The 18,885-nt window shown below is 41.4% G+C and overlaps 1 pseudogene; it reads right to left on the reverse strand.

Moving 5' to 3' along the window:
• Window positions 1-6,662: 6,662 nt before the first annotated feature.
• LOC144251422 (GTP-binding protein Di-Ras2-like) lies at window positions 6,663-7,261 on the reverse strand (annotated as a pseudogene).
• Between the last annotated feature and the right edge of the window lie 11,624 nt (window positions 7,262-18,885).

An 18,885-nucleotide genomic window follows, 5' to 3' on the forward strand; every position in this document is an offset into this window, starting at 1 on the left:
GGGGAGCGCTCCGGTTATACGGGTTTTGGGACGCGCCCTCAGGGACGTACGTGGAGACTGAGGAAAACCGCACATTATTCTTTTTCTGACATCAGTACCTCTCCATCTCCTTTCCTTTCTCACCCTCTGCTTCCTTCCTCTATTGATCTTTCTGCCATTTACCCAGAGGTATTTTTTAAGTTCATTTCTTGTGGATGCCCATGAGGGTGAGATTCACTCTGGGGTCTTCATATATGAACATAGGAAAGTCACAACAGATTCATTCCCCTGTCTGTCCTTTTCCTGTCCCTCCTCCCTTCCCTTCATTCCCCTTTATCTAAGGCACTGAACGTCTATTCTCCACATAAACACACTTTGTGGGTTAGCTTCTACCTAACAGAAAACAGTCCACCTTTGGTTTGGGGGGATTGGTTTATTTCACTTAGTGTGATAGTCTCCAGATCCATCCATTTATGGCTGAGTAATAGTACACTGTGACCTAAACTAACCCCTTCCATGTTGCTTGCAGCAAAGAGACTAAGGAGTTATAAAGGGAAACCAATAATGACCGCAGTCTTATGATAACTAGGGTACTCTGGCAATGGAAGTGGTACTAAAATGTCAGACAGATGCCTGCCTCTTTGGGGCCTGTGGAGACTTGGGATAGAACAGGATGGATGAAAACCTCTTTTACTTAAGAAAAAGTTAATGAAGAGGGAAAGTGAGAACAATCCAGAAATGGGAAAATATTAAGGCCTGAGCGTTCATGGCCCCGTGTGAGGAAGCACGTTGGCTGGGCAGAGCTAGTACCTTGAGTCAAAGGAACCAGGCAGACATAGTTCCCAGCTGCAAGGTAGCACTGCAGCTGGGTCTTCTGTATTCTCAGGAGCCAAAGGAACTTGAGTCCCTGCCAAGAGTGGTGCATGCACCATACTGAGACTAGGTCAGCGTGAGGGTTGGACACTGTAGACAGCTGTGGCAGCTCCGATCCAAGACACTGAAGTAGTTCCTCCCAGGTAGCACAGGTAGGTGCCAACTCTATGCCTGAATTACCATTTTCTCTCAGTGACAACATTGGGACCTACTGTAATAGAGGAGACCAACAGCCTCACATGGATACCACCAATGTGCTACCTGGAAAATATTCACTGAGAGGGAACTTGGTTTGCAAGCAACCCCTCCCTCACACTACCCCAGGAGGTTTAGGGAGTTGGCCAGCATTTCCAATTAACTTGGGCTAATAGCAGCTGTTCTTAAACTTGATTCCATAATTACCTGGGGCCTTTAAATACCCTGAGAGATGCCACATTTCTGAGCTGCTCTATCGCAATTTCTGGAGAGGGGTTTGAGAATCAGGAGTCAGCCAAACTTCTCCAGGTGATTTCAAAGTGCAGCAAAATTGGAAAACAAGTAGATTATAGCCTTGCTCCTAGAGAGAGGTGTATGCCCAGCAAAAATAAACTCAGTATTTATCCTAAAGAGTTTAAAGGCATCACACTAAAGCAATCCAAGCATACCCCTGTTTAGAGTAACATAGTCCCCAATAGCTGAAATATAGGACCAGCCTAGGGGTCCATCAACAGATGTATGGTTGAAGAAAAGGTGGTATAGATACACCATGGAGTTTTATTTAGCCATAAAGAAAAATAAAATTATATCTCTTGCAGGGAAATAGATGAACTTGAGAAGATAAAGTGAAATAAGCCAAACCAGAAGGTTAAGGGGTGTACATTGTCTCTCTCATGTGGAAGCTAGGTAGGAATCCTTGGAAATCTGGGAATGGAACCACCATTTGACCCAGGTATCCCTCTCTGTGGTCTATACCCAAAGGCCTTAAAAACAGCATACTACAGGGACACACCACATCAATGGTTATAGCAGCACAATTCACAATAGCTAAACTGTGGAGCCAACCTAGATGCCCTTCAATTGGATGAATGGATAAAAAAATGTGGCATATATACCCAACTAGATTTTACTCAGCAATAAAAGAGAATAAAATCATGTCATTTACAGGTAAATGGATGGCACTGGAGAAGATAATGCTAAGTGAAGTCAGCCAATCCCCCCCAAAAACAAATGCTGAATGCTTTCTCTGATATAAGGAGGCTGACTCATAGGAGGGTAGGGAGGGGAAACATGGGAGGAATAGATGAATTCTAGATGGGGTAGAGGGGTGGGTGGGGAAGGGAAGGGGCAGGGGGCTAGCAAGGATGGTTGAATGTGATGGACATCATCATCCAAAGTACATGTATGGAGACACGAATTGGTATCAACATACTTCATATACAAGCAGAGATATGAAAAATTGTGCTGTATATATGTAATAAGAATTGTAATGCATTCCACTGTGGTTTATTTTTTAAAAATCAATGAAAAAAAAAGAAAGATGTGTGCATGTGTTGCAGGGGGCCATCTCCCTAAAAATTCAAAGATCAGCAGAGGAAAGAAAGGGAGAAGGGAAGGGAAGGAAAGAGAAATGATATTGGCCAAATTCTTTTTACGTGTGGAGTGTGTGTACGAATATGTAACAACAAATTTCACCATCATGTTCAACTATAATACACCAATAAAAATATGGAAAAAAAATTCTCATTTGGGAAAAGGAAAAGAGGAAAAGGAGCAGTCTGTGGGCCTGTAGAAGACCCAGAAATGCAGAATCCCAGGTCCCACCCCCACCTGTCTCAGAGGTTTCTGAATCCCAGCCCTGAGTGCTTCATTTGCACATTAAAGTTTAATAAGTACCAGAATGTCCTTTAATGGGGCCTAATGGGACCTGCTAATTGTAATTATCTTGCATAAACGGGAAACTCTGAATAATGTAGCAACACTGATGGGGGAGGGGGGATAAGAATTGAAAAGAGACAGAGACTGGAGTAGGGAGTGGCCGGCAGAAAACAGGACGGAGAGGCTTCAAGAAATGGAAAGTTGCTGGTGGTTTCTTTACTTGCATAGATTGATTTTCACACTGCAGAGAACTTTCCAGGTAGAGTCCTGTGAGCTGCTGGTTTCGTTTGTCACCATTGAAAGCTCACTATGTGACAAGACCCCTTCAAATGCTTTATGATCATTAAGCTCCTCTTGATTGAGTCTCACCCACCTTGCAGAAGGTACGTAGGTTTTCTATCACAAACTCATTTCATAGCCTGGAGTGCCTGGAACATCAGCTTCATTTCCACCCAGTGACAGGGATCAGCAGGACTTCCCCATTCCCAAGGTCTCCCAAGACATCCCATCAAAAGCTGGCCAGCATACACATCTGCAGCCAGTGAAGACCATCACACATCTACCACACACTCACGGACAAGAGACATCAGCACCTCCCAGCCAGGGTGTCATTATCTGAAACTTTATTGTAATATGTTCCATGATTTTCAGAACATCGCTGCAACTAGAAACTTGTATGCAAGGGTGATTTTTAGACCTGCAGAGTAAATAAAATATAAGAGAATGGAATTGTAACAATAGATACACCTTAATATAAATATACATATTGATATCCCACACATATAAAAGTCATGCTCTGCAAATACTTTGTCTACAGATGATCTGTGGGCTACTGAATTCCAAGATATCTTCAGGGATTTACATGTGTCCCATTCGTTATGGATATTTCCAGAGAGCTTATGTAGGTGCAACACATTACAAATTTGGGGGAAAAAAAGTATCACAGAGTGATTTTTTAAAATATTGAGTACATCTTTTGTTCTACAAAGAATGAGCCTTTCTTAAATATTACAAACAGTGAAACAAATATACTAGCTTACAGATATGTACAGTTTACTACTTTAATATTTCAAAAATGCAGGAAGATAAACTATATAATATACATAATTTTAGATAGAGTGAACAATTCAATATTGCTCTTGTGTTGGTCTTGCTGCATTGTATGCATGCCAATGGCTTGTCACTGGATGGAGAGGGGACCAGTGGAGACAGAAGGGAACTCATGGAGCCCCATGCATAATCCCACAATGCCATCTTCAAAGCAATATTTTGATTTTTATAACTTTCTAGGACTGGGTTAAAAAACGTTTGTACCCATGTGCAGTGTAGGACATATTCTCAGGAATCACCACTCCATATTTGAGGATGGGAACAAACACATGTTGAAATCCACCTGCTCAGTGCTACTAACCCCTCAAGTCCCAAGTCAGTTGGGGAGCTCCTGAAAGACAAGGATGATATAACCATCAACATCCTCAGTTGGGTTCACAAAAAGATGGCAGAATGGAGCCCCAGGATGGAGGCTTCCTTCCTTACTACCCTATAAACCCCCAGGCAAAGAACAAAGGAATGGAGTGTATACTGAATGAGGTCAGATTGTCAATAATTATAAGCTCCTCAAATTGATGAAGCCCCAAGCACTCAAACATGGAGAAATTGGCTTCCAAGGAAAGAAATCCTGACTCATTTTGGGTGGGAATTGGAAATGGGACACTTGGCAGGAAGCATTCACAATAAACGCCTTATTAACATGACAGCTGGTGGCAAAGATCATGGTTTACTGTTAGAAAGAACACACCCAACTCTAGACAATCCCCGTTGGCCATAAAGTTCTGTAACTTCTTCCATTTCCTTCACATTCGGGTGACAAACTAATAATCTCTGAGAATAGGAAAAACTATGTAGGGACATGTTGAAAAACATGTTCCAGAATATCCAACAATGAGATCTCATTGGGAATGTGATGGAATACTATGGAATGGCCTTTGGAAGGCACCTGTATGAAGCATTTAAAGAGGGCCTAGAAATGCCCCAATGATCTGAACTCCCTGCTGTCTCCCTTCCTTTCTCAGCATGATCATTTTCCCAGGTAAAGACAAGGGAATTCTTTTCTAGAATCCCAAAGAGATGGTAAGACCGTGAAGCCAAGAAGTTCTTGAAGGCACCTCCTACACACTAAATACATCACCAGGGAGACTCACTGGTAGAGCCCCAAATTAGACCAGATACGAGAACTGAATAAGAAAGGACTAAAGGAAACTAGGAAATACTAAGAGCCCAAGTATGCTTTGGAGGATGAAGGTGTCTATGTGGCTGTGACAGGAAACCCTGCATAGGAAGGGTCATCAAAATAGCAGGTGCAGAATGTAGTTTGTGTAACATCTCCAGCTGGGAAGTCCTGCCTGGGGTTGGCACTGATGCCCAACATCCAGGAAGACCCTGTCTGCAAGAAGCGTGCACTGCTGCCTACCCAGATGTCCAAGAGGATGATCCACCAGTTGGGGCAGGCATGCATTCTGCCAACTAAAACAGGAAAACTCAGGCTTTGTGGGAATTTCTCAAGAAGCAGAGCACAAACACCATGGCAGAATGGTTAAGCTGAGTAGGCTCTGCCCAGGACAGAACAGCTAGCCTGTCTACAGACACCATCACCTCCCATGCCTCCTGCAGGAACTACAGTGGCTGGAATTTGGTTTGAAGTATTAAGGATGCACACACAATCATTAAGAGAAGAGGACCATGGTTTCTAGGGTGGACACTGCATTGAACAGGTCTTTAAGGATGTGTGTAATAGAACATGCAAGAGTTTGCTATTGATTAAATGCATTGTCCAGGAATACAGTCCTGATTTCGATAGGTCATCCAAAACGCAGTGAACAACTTCTGTTGCAAAATATTTCATGAAGGTGCAAAGTGTAGCATATACATGTTCACGTCACTTAGAAAAATGATGTGCTTCTGGTCACTGGATGGCCTTTGTTGGCTGTTACCCAGCTGGGTACAGATCAAGTTATTGAAGAGGAAAACAAAAATCTTGGAGGGGCCAGGGGAATTTTTTTATTCTAAAAATAGCTACTTTATTTTCTTGAATTTAAAATCTGAGGGGTAGAAGTTATAGCCCTCACGGGCGAAAGGAAAGAAACTTCACATTCTAAAACCCTCAAAGTATAACACAGGAACATTATTGCGATGTTTGAATAATAATGTCACAATACCTTTACTCAAAAATTGAAGAACTTCTGACACAGCAGTGTGCTATTAGTGAACTCATCCTGGTAGGTGAAAATAAATAATAAGTAGAAAGTTAACATGATACTTGCTCACTAGGTCTATAGGAGGTGAATACATCCCCTTACGGTAGGATCGGGTGGGAATTAACTGAGAATGCACATCCTTTGAGGAAGGCTGGATTACTTTATCTTTAATACAGTTAAAAATCTATGGAAGGGAGCCACCGTGGTTCACTTTGGACCAACTGGTTTTCCCACAAACTCTGCCTGATCGTTCCCTCCTCCCCCCAAAGATGTAATTGACTTCTGAGCAGAGAGAAATGGCTGGTTTGGAGTTGGTGCCAGTAGCTCTAGCTCTCTCTCATGCAGGTAGATGACATTCAGCCTTCCCAGCTTCTCCTGCTTTGAAGGGTCTTAGTCTTCCTACCTCCTCATGGCAGAAGCCGCCCTCATAAATGACCGTCACCTCTCTCAGTTCCCTGGGATGCTGAGCGTGCTGGCTTTCGATGTCACTGCCTGGCAGACTCGGGGACTCCACAGAAGGGTGGCTTATTATTATTGTGAGGGGTGTGGAATGCCTTCTTCAGGACACCAGGGCGGGCCTCGGTCAGGTGCCATGTTCTAACACGTGGGCATCGGACATGCTGCCCGGATAATGGGTTCACGTGGGGTGGGGAAGGGGCGAGGCCGGGGGGACAGCAGAGGCTCCTTCCGTGGCCAGGGCATTCACATGACCACGCACTTGCCCTTGAGCTTCTCTTTCCTCTTCTGCTGCTTGCTCTTTTTGCCGTGATCTGGAGGCTCAAGGTCCTGCGCTTCTCCAGGTTGAGCAGCTCCTGGAAGAGCTCCTTGGCGTTGTGGTTGAGCTTGGCCGAGGTCTCCATGAATGCGCACTTCCAGGAGCGCGCCAGGGCCTCCGACTCGCTGCTCTGCACCTCGCGGCTGGGGCTCTCGTCACACTTGTTGCCCACCAGCATGATGGGGATGCTCTCCATGTCCCCTTTGATCTCCCAGATCTGCTCGTAGATGGGCTTGAGCTCCTCCAGGGACTGCCGGCTGGTGATGGAGTACACCAGGATGAAGGCGTGCCCCTGGGAGATGGACAGGCTCTGCATGGCCGGGAACTGGTGGCTCCCGGTGGTGTCGGTGATCTGCAGGGTACAGATGCTCTCGTCGCAGCTGATCACCTGCCAGTAGGTGTCTTCCACCGTGGGGATGTAGCTCTCCCGGAAGGTGCCCTTCACAAACCGCAGGACCAGGGAGCTCTTGCCAACGCCCCCAGCCCCAAACACGGCCACCCTGTAGTCGTTGCTCTGCTCAGGCATGTTGCTGCAGGGCTCCCACTGTCCACCCGGGGACACCTGGCAAAGGAAACAGATGTAGAGAGAATGAATTTATTTGAAATTTTAAAAAAAATCGACTTTGAAAAGTATGACTTTGCTTTTTTTTTGACTCTGCTTTCACTCTCCCAGCCCAAGAACAGATTTCATTTAGAAACATCCACAATTCTAAATTCAATAAATCTGGCCAATCCTCAGTCTCCCAGAGGGCAGCTCATCTGTGCAGGAGCTAAACTGGAACCAGTCTGTTTCTCCTTCTTGGATCTTGACTCTGAGCAACTTTCATCACACACAGACCCTCTGCTCAGGGAGAAGAGGCAGAGTCTTCTAGATCGGGAAGAGGGGTGGGAGGGAAAGGGGGGCGAAGGAGAATAGCATGGGTGGTGGAAGGAGACCCTCATCATTATACAAAATACATGTATGAAGATGTGAGTTTGGTGTCAACATACCTTATATACAATCAGAGATATGGTAAAATGTGGTCTAAAGGTGTATTAAGAATTGTAATGCAAAAAAAAAAAAAATAATAATAATAATAATAATAATAATAATAAAGAGCTCATGTATAATGGCATAATTTGGAGTAAACATATTTTATATACAGAGTTACAAAAAATGGTGTTGTGAATGGATAATTATGATTGTAATGCACTCCACTATTTTCAGATATGTAAGAAATTAAAAAAAAAAAAAAGGAGATGCAGAGTCATCCCAAGAGGGACAGAATCAAGGATAGGCAATGGGGGGAGATGAGAAATTCACCAATGCCCTGAAGACACACACACACACACACACACACACACACACACATAGCATGTGTGATTTTTTTTAATATTTGGAGGGAGGAATGAGGAAGCTTTTAATATTTATTTAAAGTTCATGTTATCTCATGGAATCCTACCACCTTGAAGAAGCTGGTATCACTATTTCTGATGTGTAATGTTGAAACTGGAAACACAGAAGGACTCAGGACGACAGTGTGATTCAGCCAGCGAGGAACAAGACTGGGCCACCAACCAAGGCACTATGGATGCCAGGCTAGTCACAGGCTGTCTGTAGAAGGGCTGGTCATGGTGTCCTGGGCATTACTCAAGCAGAGACTATCACCACCATGTAGAAAGACTTAAAAGTTAACTAAGAAACTTGGATAGTTGTTTTATTCATCAAACCTAAAATGATGTGTTTTATTTTTAAGAATCACAAGGAATGGAATATCACCAGGCTTGCTGTCATTAAAATTATTAGCAGTCATTAAAACTGAGTAGAATGGACGTTCCTTCCATCACAAACCTGACCCCTGGTCCATGGGAATTGTACATGTGTTTTTTTCATTTATAAACCATCAAATATCTTTTATCCTGTCTCCTCTTTGGCAAGGAAGGACATAATATGCAAAAGAAAAAAAACAGAGAAATAAGCAATATTCACATTTTTTAAACTAAAACAGAGAGGTAAATCTAATGCGAATCCTGGAATCCATTCATTTCTGCAGACAAGCATTGTACTCATTTTCCCCTTTCTATTCCTAGAGTAATTATGGAATAATAATAAGCATTGCTGAGCAAAATCATTTTCAGAGTCCAGTAAAAATTATTAAACACAATTAACAATGGGAGGAAATGGGTTTAGGCAATGGATATATATATAATCTCCTGGCAGACAGAATGTCAGATCAAAGTCCAGACTGCAACCTCTTGTCTTCTGCTTTCAACACACACATCTGCCTACAAATTAACTCCATCAAATCCTCAGTTGTTCTTGTGCATACTTTGGAATCCTAGACCTACAAAGAAACTGCAGAAGCATCTATGATAAAAGAAGAAATAGAAAAATGTCAGGAAGTTCATTAACAAGAAAAGACTAAAAGAGAGCCTGCTGAAGAGTTTGATGAAGTGTATTCAATGCTCATGAAATAATCAAGATCAACCCAAGAGTGTAGGGTTGGGACAAATGAAATAAATTGTCATATAAGTTAAATCTAAAAAAAAAATCAGTGTCACATGGAACCTGATTGGAAGGTCCTCTCTGTATTCTTCAAGTGAGGCTTGGAAGCTGGTTTTCTCAGACTTGTTTAGTATTATGCTTATTTAACTCCAGAACTGAGTCCAAGAATCTAGCTGGAAGAAAACCCGTCCTAACAAGCCCCAAATCCCAATATCACCCAAAGATCTCTGGGTCCACGGGATTTGCTTTTTTTATGAGTTTGCTGAATATGTGAGCATTCCTTTTTTTGTGCTAAGGCATCTCCATAATAAAACTAGCAACCAAAATAGAGATAGAAACTACTAAACATAAAAAGAATCATGGTGACTGTTTTTCATTTGTCCAGATAAATATCAATTGAGCTTTGGCTACAGGCCAGGCTCTGGATGAGGGAACAGGAGACAACTGTGCAGAAGTGAGACCTATGCAGTGTCTACTCATAGAGTTCAGAATCAAGTGGAGCAGATGGAATAAAAAATATAACTTCACAAATATTTAAAAATGTACATCACAGGCTGGGGATATAGCTCAGTTGGTAGGGTTGCCTTGCATGCACAAAGTCCTGGGTTCAATCCCGAGCACCACAATCCTGAGTGATATATATATATATATATATATATATATATATATATATATATATATAGATAGATAGATATATAGATATATATAGATATAGTTCTGCAAAAGAGAGATCTAAAGGAACCACCTGATCAGACCTGGGATATCAGGAATAATGTCCCTGGTGGGACTAATGTTTAATGTGCAAGGGAGATCTGGGGCAATAACTCTGCAATGACCTCTGTCTCAAACAAGTCTTATTCCAGCTGTAAATAATATTCCCTCACCTTAGAACTCTTCATGTATTTCACAAGCTTTCTGCAATACCTTCTACACACTATGCAACCTCAATGCTCACCTTCTAGCAGTAGATAGCAGAAAACCTCAAGAATGGAAACATTATACCCCATGTGGAGGATGCTATGATGAAATTACAAACAAGGACTCAAGAAGAACTTAGTGGGGCATCGAATTCTGCCTGGAGCCCAGGAGGCAACTCACCAGATGGCTGGGGAATGAGAAGCATGTCTGTCAGAAGAAAGGATTTTATGGAAAGGAACAAATACAGGAAATAACACTGACATTCATCTCAGGGCAGGAAGTTGGCATAAACTGGCATCTGGGAGTCGGTCTGAAGGAGCCAGCGTTATTACCCAAAGGGCGGACACAGGAAGGAGGTTTGGAGACAAGGTAGTGGCCAGGAAGGAGCTGCAGAGGGGTCCGGCTTGCAGGGCAGGGGGGGAGACATCTGGTAGGTGATGGGGCTTTCGTTTAGAAGCTCAGCAGAGATCTACAAGCTAATGATAGATACAGGGATGTCATCCATACAAAAATAGCACTAAAACCTACAGAACTCCCGCAGGGAGAGAGTGGAAGGAGAAGAGCAAAAGCCAAATCTGATTTGTACTATTAAAAGAATTCGTCGAGTTACTTAAACTTTCTGCATTTGAGTTGCATGAATGATAAAGTGGAGATGATAAATCCCCCTTCTTCACAGGGGCTGCTGTGGAGGGAGGGTGTGCGAGACAGTACCACTAGGCGCTCAGCACAAGCCCCAGCCACGGGTTATCTGGCTTCTTTCAGGAAGGATCAAGCAGAGAAGGGTCACCAAGGAGCAGGAAGATGGAAAGGGAGGAAAATGAGCAAGAAGGCGACAAGAAGTCAAGGGAGCAGGAAGTAGGAACACCGTCCAGAGGGGAATCACAGCTACCAGCACCTTATGGAGAAAGAACACAGACCTCCAGTCAGAATCCTGACCCTCCACCTTAAAACTGTAAGGAAGAAAGAGCAAACCAAATCCAAGGAACACTTAGATTACAGTCTAAGTTAGATTAGATTTACAGAATCATTAAAGAATAGAGAAAAATCAACAAAACCAAAAGTTTTGTGTTGAAGACAAATGAAAGAAAAATGCTAGAGAATTTGTGCTTTGAATTCACTCACTACAAGGCTAAAATAGTCAACACAGCATGGTACTGGCACAGTATTGATATAGAGAGGCCTAGAATAGAATCCAGAGTCCAGAAATAATCAATTGATTTTGACAAAGCTCCCAAGGAAACTCAATGGAGAAAGAATAGCCCTTTCAACAAATGTGCTGGATGTCCGCACGCAGAAGAATGACGCTGGAACCCTCCCTCACACCATATAATGAAGTGACACAAAATGGATCAAATACCTAAGCTAAAAAACTCTCGGAAGAAAACACAGGCATAAACCTTTATGATGTTGGATTAAATAATGTTTTTTTCTTCTTTGTGCTAAACTTAAACTACCATTAATATTTCAGCCCCATAAAACTAATCAGCTTCTTACACGCTTCCCAAGTGAACTTTCCAAATATTCGGTGATGATAGTATTAACAATAGTGATTTTTATTGAGCACACACTATGTTCCAGGAATAATGGTTCACTGTGCCTTGCACGTATCTTTTAACACTAACAACAGCCACACACATAGACACACTAATGCTCCTTTACAAATGTGAGGAAATGGGAAAAGGATGAAGTGACTTTTCTGGTGGTACTGAATCAAGCCCATAACTGTGAACGCTAAATATCATACTATGATAAGAACTCTCATACTGTCTTTTTAAAAAAGTATTTTATAGATGTGACACTACATTGGTGAGCAATAAGATTAAAACCAGGCAAATTTGACTTTGGCAGAATTAAACGACACTATCAAGAAAGGAAACCCACAGGATGGGAGAACGTTTTTTGAATCATGTATCTGAAATGGGATTAATTTCAGTACGATTTCTGTAATTCAACAACCAAGGAACCCAATTAAGAAGTGGGGAAAAGAGTTGAATAGTCATTTCTTCAGAAAAAAAATATATGAAGGCATATGGCAAAATTCTCAACATCACTAGTCATTAGGAAAATGCAACATAAACTAATTTAAAGCTTATCAAAATATGACCTCATACCCACTCAGATGGCTGCAATATACAATAACAAAAACAGACACCATCAAATGTTAGTAGGGATGTGGAGAAACTGTAACCCTGGGGCATTGCTAGTCAAGATGCAAAATGGTCATGCTTCTTTGGAAGACATTCTATCAGTACCTTAAAAAGGTCAACATAAAATTATCATGTGACTCAGAAATCCCTGTCCTAGGTACACACCCATAAGAAATGAAAACATATGGTTATGTAAGAACTTATACATGAATGCTCACAGCAATGTTATTCACAGTAGCCAAAAAGTAGAAACAATACAAATATCCATCAACTTGGTGGATAAGTGAAATACAATATAACAAGGAAATATCACTGCAAATAAAAAGGAATGAAGTTCTGATTCAGGCTACAACGTGGCTAAACCTTGAAAACATTAGTGCAGATGAAAGAAATGTTAACCAAAACACACACACACATATTTGAACCCTCTTATATGAAATATGCACAATTGTAAATTTATAGAGTCTGCTGTGCCTTAAATCTAAGTATTCTCCAAAGATCCATGTGAGAAAGGCTTATTTCCCCGAGGGGTGCCACTGGGAGGCAGTGGAACCTGACGGGAGACCTTTGGGTCATTGGGGGTGCTTTCTCAAAGGAGACCCGGGTCTCTTTCTTTTTCTGTCTCACTCCACAGCCATGAGCTGAAGTTTTGCTACTCCTGCCACGATATGCCACCAAAGGCCCAAAGCAAAGGGGTCAATCCTGGACTGAAAACCTCTAAAACAGTGAGTCAAAATAAACCTTTTCTCATGATAAGTGAAGTATCTCAGGTATTTTTGTTATAGTGACAGAAAGCTGGCTAACACAGAAACAGAGGTGTATTTGTGGCTGCCTAGACATACAGTAGACAGGCACTGGGGAGAAATGGAAAGTGATCATTAGTGGGTACAGGGATTCTTTGGCAGTGAAGATGTCTCAACATTAATTGTGGCAATAATGTCAAAACTGTGCGAATATGCTAAAAACTACTGAGGTGTACATTTTAATTGGGAGAGTTATATTGCCATAAAGCTGTTGATTTAAAAGAGAAGCAAGACTTGATTGCCTGTAATAACAGGTCATGGATCTCTGTGTGAAAAAAATAACATATTAAAAGTAAGAGGCTTAGCTTTATTCCTGATAGCCAGATATTGGGAACAACCCAAATATTCACAATAGAAAGCATGGGCTCCATCACATCCATGCCATGAGAAATGATAACCCTGAATGAAAACGTCCACAAATACCCAAGGGCAATGTAAAAGACACCACCTCAACCCCTGATTGAACCTGACCTTCCGGGCACTAGATATGCTGAGCACCTCCACGCGGGTGAGAGGTCAACAGATGCCACTACGGGCTCTTATATGAGGTCATTACCTTGATGATCCTGAATGATGTGATTCATTTAAAATGATCACAGAAACAAAATCTCAAAATTTGAAAGAAAAAAAATCATGAAAAAACTGGGGAGTCCAATAGGATCTGTTCTCCGTCTCCCACAATTTGAGGAAAATGAGGTCAGGGATCAAAAATGAAAGAAATAGGAAGCAAAGTTTTGGGTTGGAAACACAGGAGCTAAAGGAAGATGAGCAAGGTTTCCTATAAATGATACAGTGGGGTCGGGAAGAGGTAAATCCTGTTGCTCAGGGTGTGGCAATGATGAAAGTTGAAGAGATTGCTAGTAACTAGATAAGAAATGTAGATTTTTCTTTCTTGAGACCTTGAGATTAAGGAACGGGGTGGGGGGGTGGGGGGAGGACAATTAATGGGTGAAGGGTCAGGTAGAGACCAGAGGAGCAGGAAAGTTCTATATAGAGTTGGTGGTGGGTAATCATGAAGCACATCCGGAAGGTGGCAGGTCACTGGGGTCCAGGGTGTGCGTGGCAGGCCTGTCCTCAAAGACAGCAGGAAGGAGAGAGTGGCGGCAGCAGCCCAGGATGCTCACATTAAACCTTTCCAGACCCACCCAGACCACTGAGCTTACCAGCAGAGCAGGAGAAAGCCGCAGTGATCTATGTTTAATAACCACCAACAAATGGTAAACTTCAAAACAAGCAAGAAATAACAGTGCGTGCACTTGATTACCAATATGTAAGGAAAGTATAAAATGTTCTTTTGTTGAAACCCAGGCCCTTTCTTTAGATGACCCCACTCTGTCTTCTCAGAAACAACTGCTGTTAGAAAGATTGAAACCATTCTCCTTTTCTGGCATCTGACCTTATGATTTTAAATCATGCACTCATGACTTGAATAAATCTTAATGTCCTGACTTAATGATTTGAGACCATATTTATGAAATTAACAAATTGCATTCCCTCATGTCTTATTCTGTTTTCAGTGGCTTTAACTGAATATCAGAGACCGGATAATTTATAAAGAATAAAAGTTAACTGGGGTCAGTAGAATGAATCTGACACAACTTTTCTAGGTACACATATAAATATACCAAAGTGAATCTTACCAATTGTGTACATCCATAAGACAGGGGTCCTAGTTAAAATAAGATCTATTCCATGATGGTTATGATTATATCAAAATAGATTCTACTGCCATGTATAAATTTAAAAAGCCAATAAAATTTTTAAAAAATATTTTTAAAAAGTTAGCCAGGCATGATGGTTGCATGCCTGTATTCCCAGTGGTTTTGGAGGCTGAGGCAGGAGGATTTCGAGTTTGAAGCCAGCCTCAGCAATCTAGTGAGGCCCTAAGTAACTCAGCAAGACCCTGACTCTAAGTAAAATATATTTAAAAAAAAAAAAGGCTGGGGATATGGCTCAGTGGTTAAACAACCATGAGTTCAATCTCTAATACAAAAGAGAGAGAGAGAGAGAGAGAGAGAGAGAGAGAGAGAGAGAGAGAGAGAGAGAGAAGAAAGAAAGAAAGAAAGAAAGAAAGAAAGAAAGAAAGAAAGAAAGAAAGAAAGAAAGAAAGTTAGTTAACTCAGCTTGGAGATCCAAGGGGCTGTATCTGGGGAGGGCCTTCATGCTGGTGAGGGTTCTGCATCACCCTGAGGGAGCTCAGAGCATCATATAGCCACACAGTAAGTGTGCTGGCTTAGGCTCTTTTCTTCTTCTAAAGCCACCAGTGTTATCATGGGGGCCTCATCCTCCTGACCTAATCTAATCCTAACTACCTCCCAGTGTCACCTCCACATACCATTAACATACGACCTTAGGGATCAAACCTCCAACACAGGAGTTCTAGGAGATACACCCAAACTATTTTGTGGTCCATTATCTGATGTTTTGGTAGTTATGCTATATTTTAAAGTATATACCAATCATTAAGTTTTGAGAGACAATATTGCAATTTATTCTAAATTTTATATTTATTTATTTATGGTACTAGGGATCGAATCCAGGATCACTTAACCACTGAACCGCATCCCCCAACCCATTTTTATTTTTCATTTTGAGACAGGGTCTGGCTAAGCTGCTCAGGGCCTCGTTGAATTGCCGAGGCTGCCTTTTGAAAGTGCAGTCCTCCAGCCTCAGCCTCCCTGAGTGACTGGGAGTACAGGTGTGTGCCACTGTGCCCGGCTGTTCCAGAGTCTGAGATCAGCCTCCTGTGCTTTGTCTGCAGGTCGTTTCTGAATCCTGTTGGCAGTGGCTTTCATCGAATCTTAAAAGTATTTTTCACTAACAAAGTGGACAGCAGATTGGAGCCCTCAGGAGAGAAAAGGTAAACTTCTTCCATTGAGCTTTTCTAATTGAAGGGCAATTTTCTGTCTGTAACACTTTATTTCACACTTTTAATGGATTATCTTTTCCCTAAAATAACTCTTTGTTGGCAATTTTAAAAACCTCAATTTGTCTGTTTCCTTGAATCCATTGAATGTGTTGGTATAGACATTTCTGGCAAATCACTGTAGACGTTCTATGACTTGGGTATGATTTCCATGTCCCTCCAGGGTTCATATACTGAAATTTACACCCTGATCGGAGTCACTGAGAGAGTAGAAACCTAATCTGATTAAGTGTTTAGAGGTGGGGCTTTTTTTTTAAGAAATTGGTTAGTATTAGATAAAGTCATTAAGGTGGAACCCCAGGATTGAATCTGTAAGGAGACAGACGTGAACACACACCCGATCACCCGCTCCCTGTCTCTTGCCATGTTCTGCCCTGTGCCACCTTAGGACATGGACCAGATACAGCCCCCCTTGACCATGCTCCTCAAGAACCATGAGCTGAAATAAACTTCTTTTTCTTTATAAAGTAGTCTGCCTCAGGTATTACGTTATAGTAATGAATAATGAACTAATACAGATGTTATTAAAATATGAGTGTGTGCCTGCTCACTGGATTGATAAAATTCAGAAATATAGCCAAACTAAATTCAAATTCTTTCTTCTTCAGATTTTAAGGGTTATTTTATTTTTGACTTCAGCATCCAGCGTTTTGATCATGAAATCCAGAGTCAGTATGATTCTCTTTCCTTTGCAAGAAATTATGAATTTTTTTCCTTCTCTTCAAAAAAGTTAGGGCCCTCACTTATCTCACCTTGAAGTTATACCACTTAATAATCGTATATCTAGAATTGCTTTTGAACTTTGTTTGGAGGGGAGGGGGCAGAAAGGGCAAAAAAACCCTGGTTTTCGTCTGCATCTCAGGGAAATTTTCTTCTCTCTCTCAACATGACATCATTTCCACCGCTGTATCTTTTCTTTCTATAGCTTCTGTTAGATGATAGGTTGATGGTTTCTATTCTTGATTTCTCTAGAAGCTTCTCCCTTATATTTTCAGTAACCTTTCTTGTGCTGATTTTTTTTTTTTTTTTGCTTTTTCATAGAAGCACTTTCTTATCTTAGGAACAACTGTGATACCACACTGAATTTGAATGAGAATGCTCACTGAAATTGGCTGCTCCTGTTCTCCTCCCTTATCTAAGATCTCTCTGGCTCTGTTCATTGGGATTCTTCTCCATCACTTTGTTGGTTTCCCCAAATGCCTGTTGGTCTCTGGATTTCAACTGGACCTAGGAAAACACCATCCTAGCTAAGGAGGTGTGACAATGAATTCTCTTGGGTGCACTGGTCTGCTGACCACAGCCCTCCCCCTCATAGGAAAGATGTCTGGACAACTTTAGATGCAGAGATTCATTTCTCTCTTCTTAACACTTGGTGGGACTGTCACTGCACAGACAGGGAGAGGAACAGAAGGAACGAGGAAAGGAGATATTCTACCCATCCCCACGATCAACTGATATAAAAATGCATGTCAATAAAGAATTCAGAACTTTTTAATAATGAAAATCAGGTGAGGGGCTATCCTGGACACTAAGGATTCAGATTCTAGGGAAAATAGATCTTGATTTTCTGGGTCACGAAAGGTTCTCACTCAAACATCCTTTGAAGAAACTTAGGTCCATGTGAATAAGATACAAGGAAGACCTCAGGTGAAACACACCCACAGTCGTTGTTCTCTGTATTGTACCCAGCATTAGACCTGTTTAAGAAAAAGCAAATATAGTCAGTCCTCTGTATCGGTGCATTCCACACCTGCAGATTGAACCGACCACGATCAAAATTATTCCGAAAAAGAAGTGCTGTCATTATTGAACACGTAAAGACATTTTCTTGTCAGTATTCCCTAAATGATGCCTTATAGTGTTCACATTACCTGAGGCATTGCAAGCAGTCTAGTGATTATTTAAAGTAGAAGTATAAGTTCTATGCAAAACTATTCCTTATCCCAGACTTGAGCATCTTTAAGATTTGTTCTGCTGGTGGTGGGAGGTTGTGTTTCCTGGAACCCCGTAGATATCAATGATGACTATAGTTGAAAGAAAGCAGAGAAAAATTAAAGAGCAGAAGAATTCACCCCTTTAAAAGTAAACATTTGGAAATGCCTGAAAAATTTGGTGTACTTTCCTGCCCCAAACACCCCTCTGTATCCTGAGCTTAGAGGAGCATGTTTTCATGGGTACATAGATAATCTCTGATCAGCTATTACCCTGGTTGCCCATAATACTTTCTCCAGATCATAACACTGAATCATTATTAACTTGAAACAAATTCCACAGGTAGAGTTAAACTAGCTAAACTATTTAATAGATTGAAAGCTCATTTAAACTATTAATAATACAAAGTGAATGAGTCAGTTAAGTCAAAGAAAGGATGATTTCTGATATTACAACATGAAGCAGGATACCTTTCCAAGTAATTAAGAAATAATTTTCAACAGGGTTTAAATTCTCTAGTAAGATATACCTCTCTAGGTAAGGCATACACTTTTGTATATTTTTAGAAGCTCAGTTTATTTATTTTTTTTTATTGGTCGTTCATAACATTACATAGTTCTTAATACATCATATTACACGGTTGATTCACGTGGATTATGAACTCCCGCTTTTACCCCGTATACAAATTGCTGTATCAGTTTAAATAAAAGTTTGTTTCGTCTACTTTCTTAGCTGAACCTAAACGTGAAAGATTTGTTTGACAGTGGGAGATCTCTTTCTGATAGTAAAAGATATGTAATAGTAAAAGTCAACACCTATGGTTCATCTTTCACCAGAAATGCAAAATCCTCTCTCAGGAATCTTGTTTTATAATATTTGGAGACAGCCCATCTCCTGACCCCCAGGTAAAGAAGTGGTGGACATAGCCAGGGGTCTCAG

The sequence above is a fragment of the Urocitellus parryii genome (genome assembly GCF_045843805.1).
Source record: "Urocitellus parryii isolate mUroPar1 chromosome 13 unlocalized genomic scaffold, mUroPar1.hap1 SUPER_13_unloc_2, whole genome shotgun sequence".
Classification (NCBI taxonomy): Eukaryota; Metazoa; Chordata; class Mammalia; order Rodentia; family Sciuridae; genus Urocitellus; species Urocitellus parryii.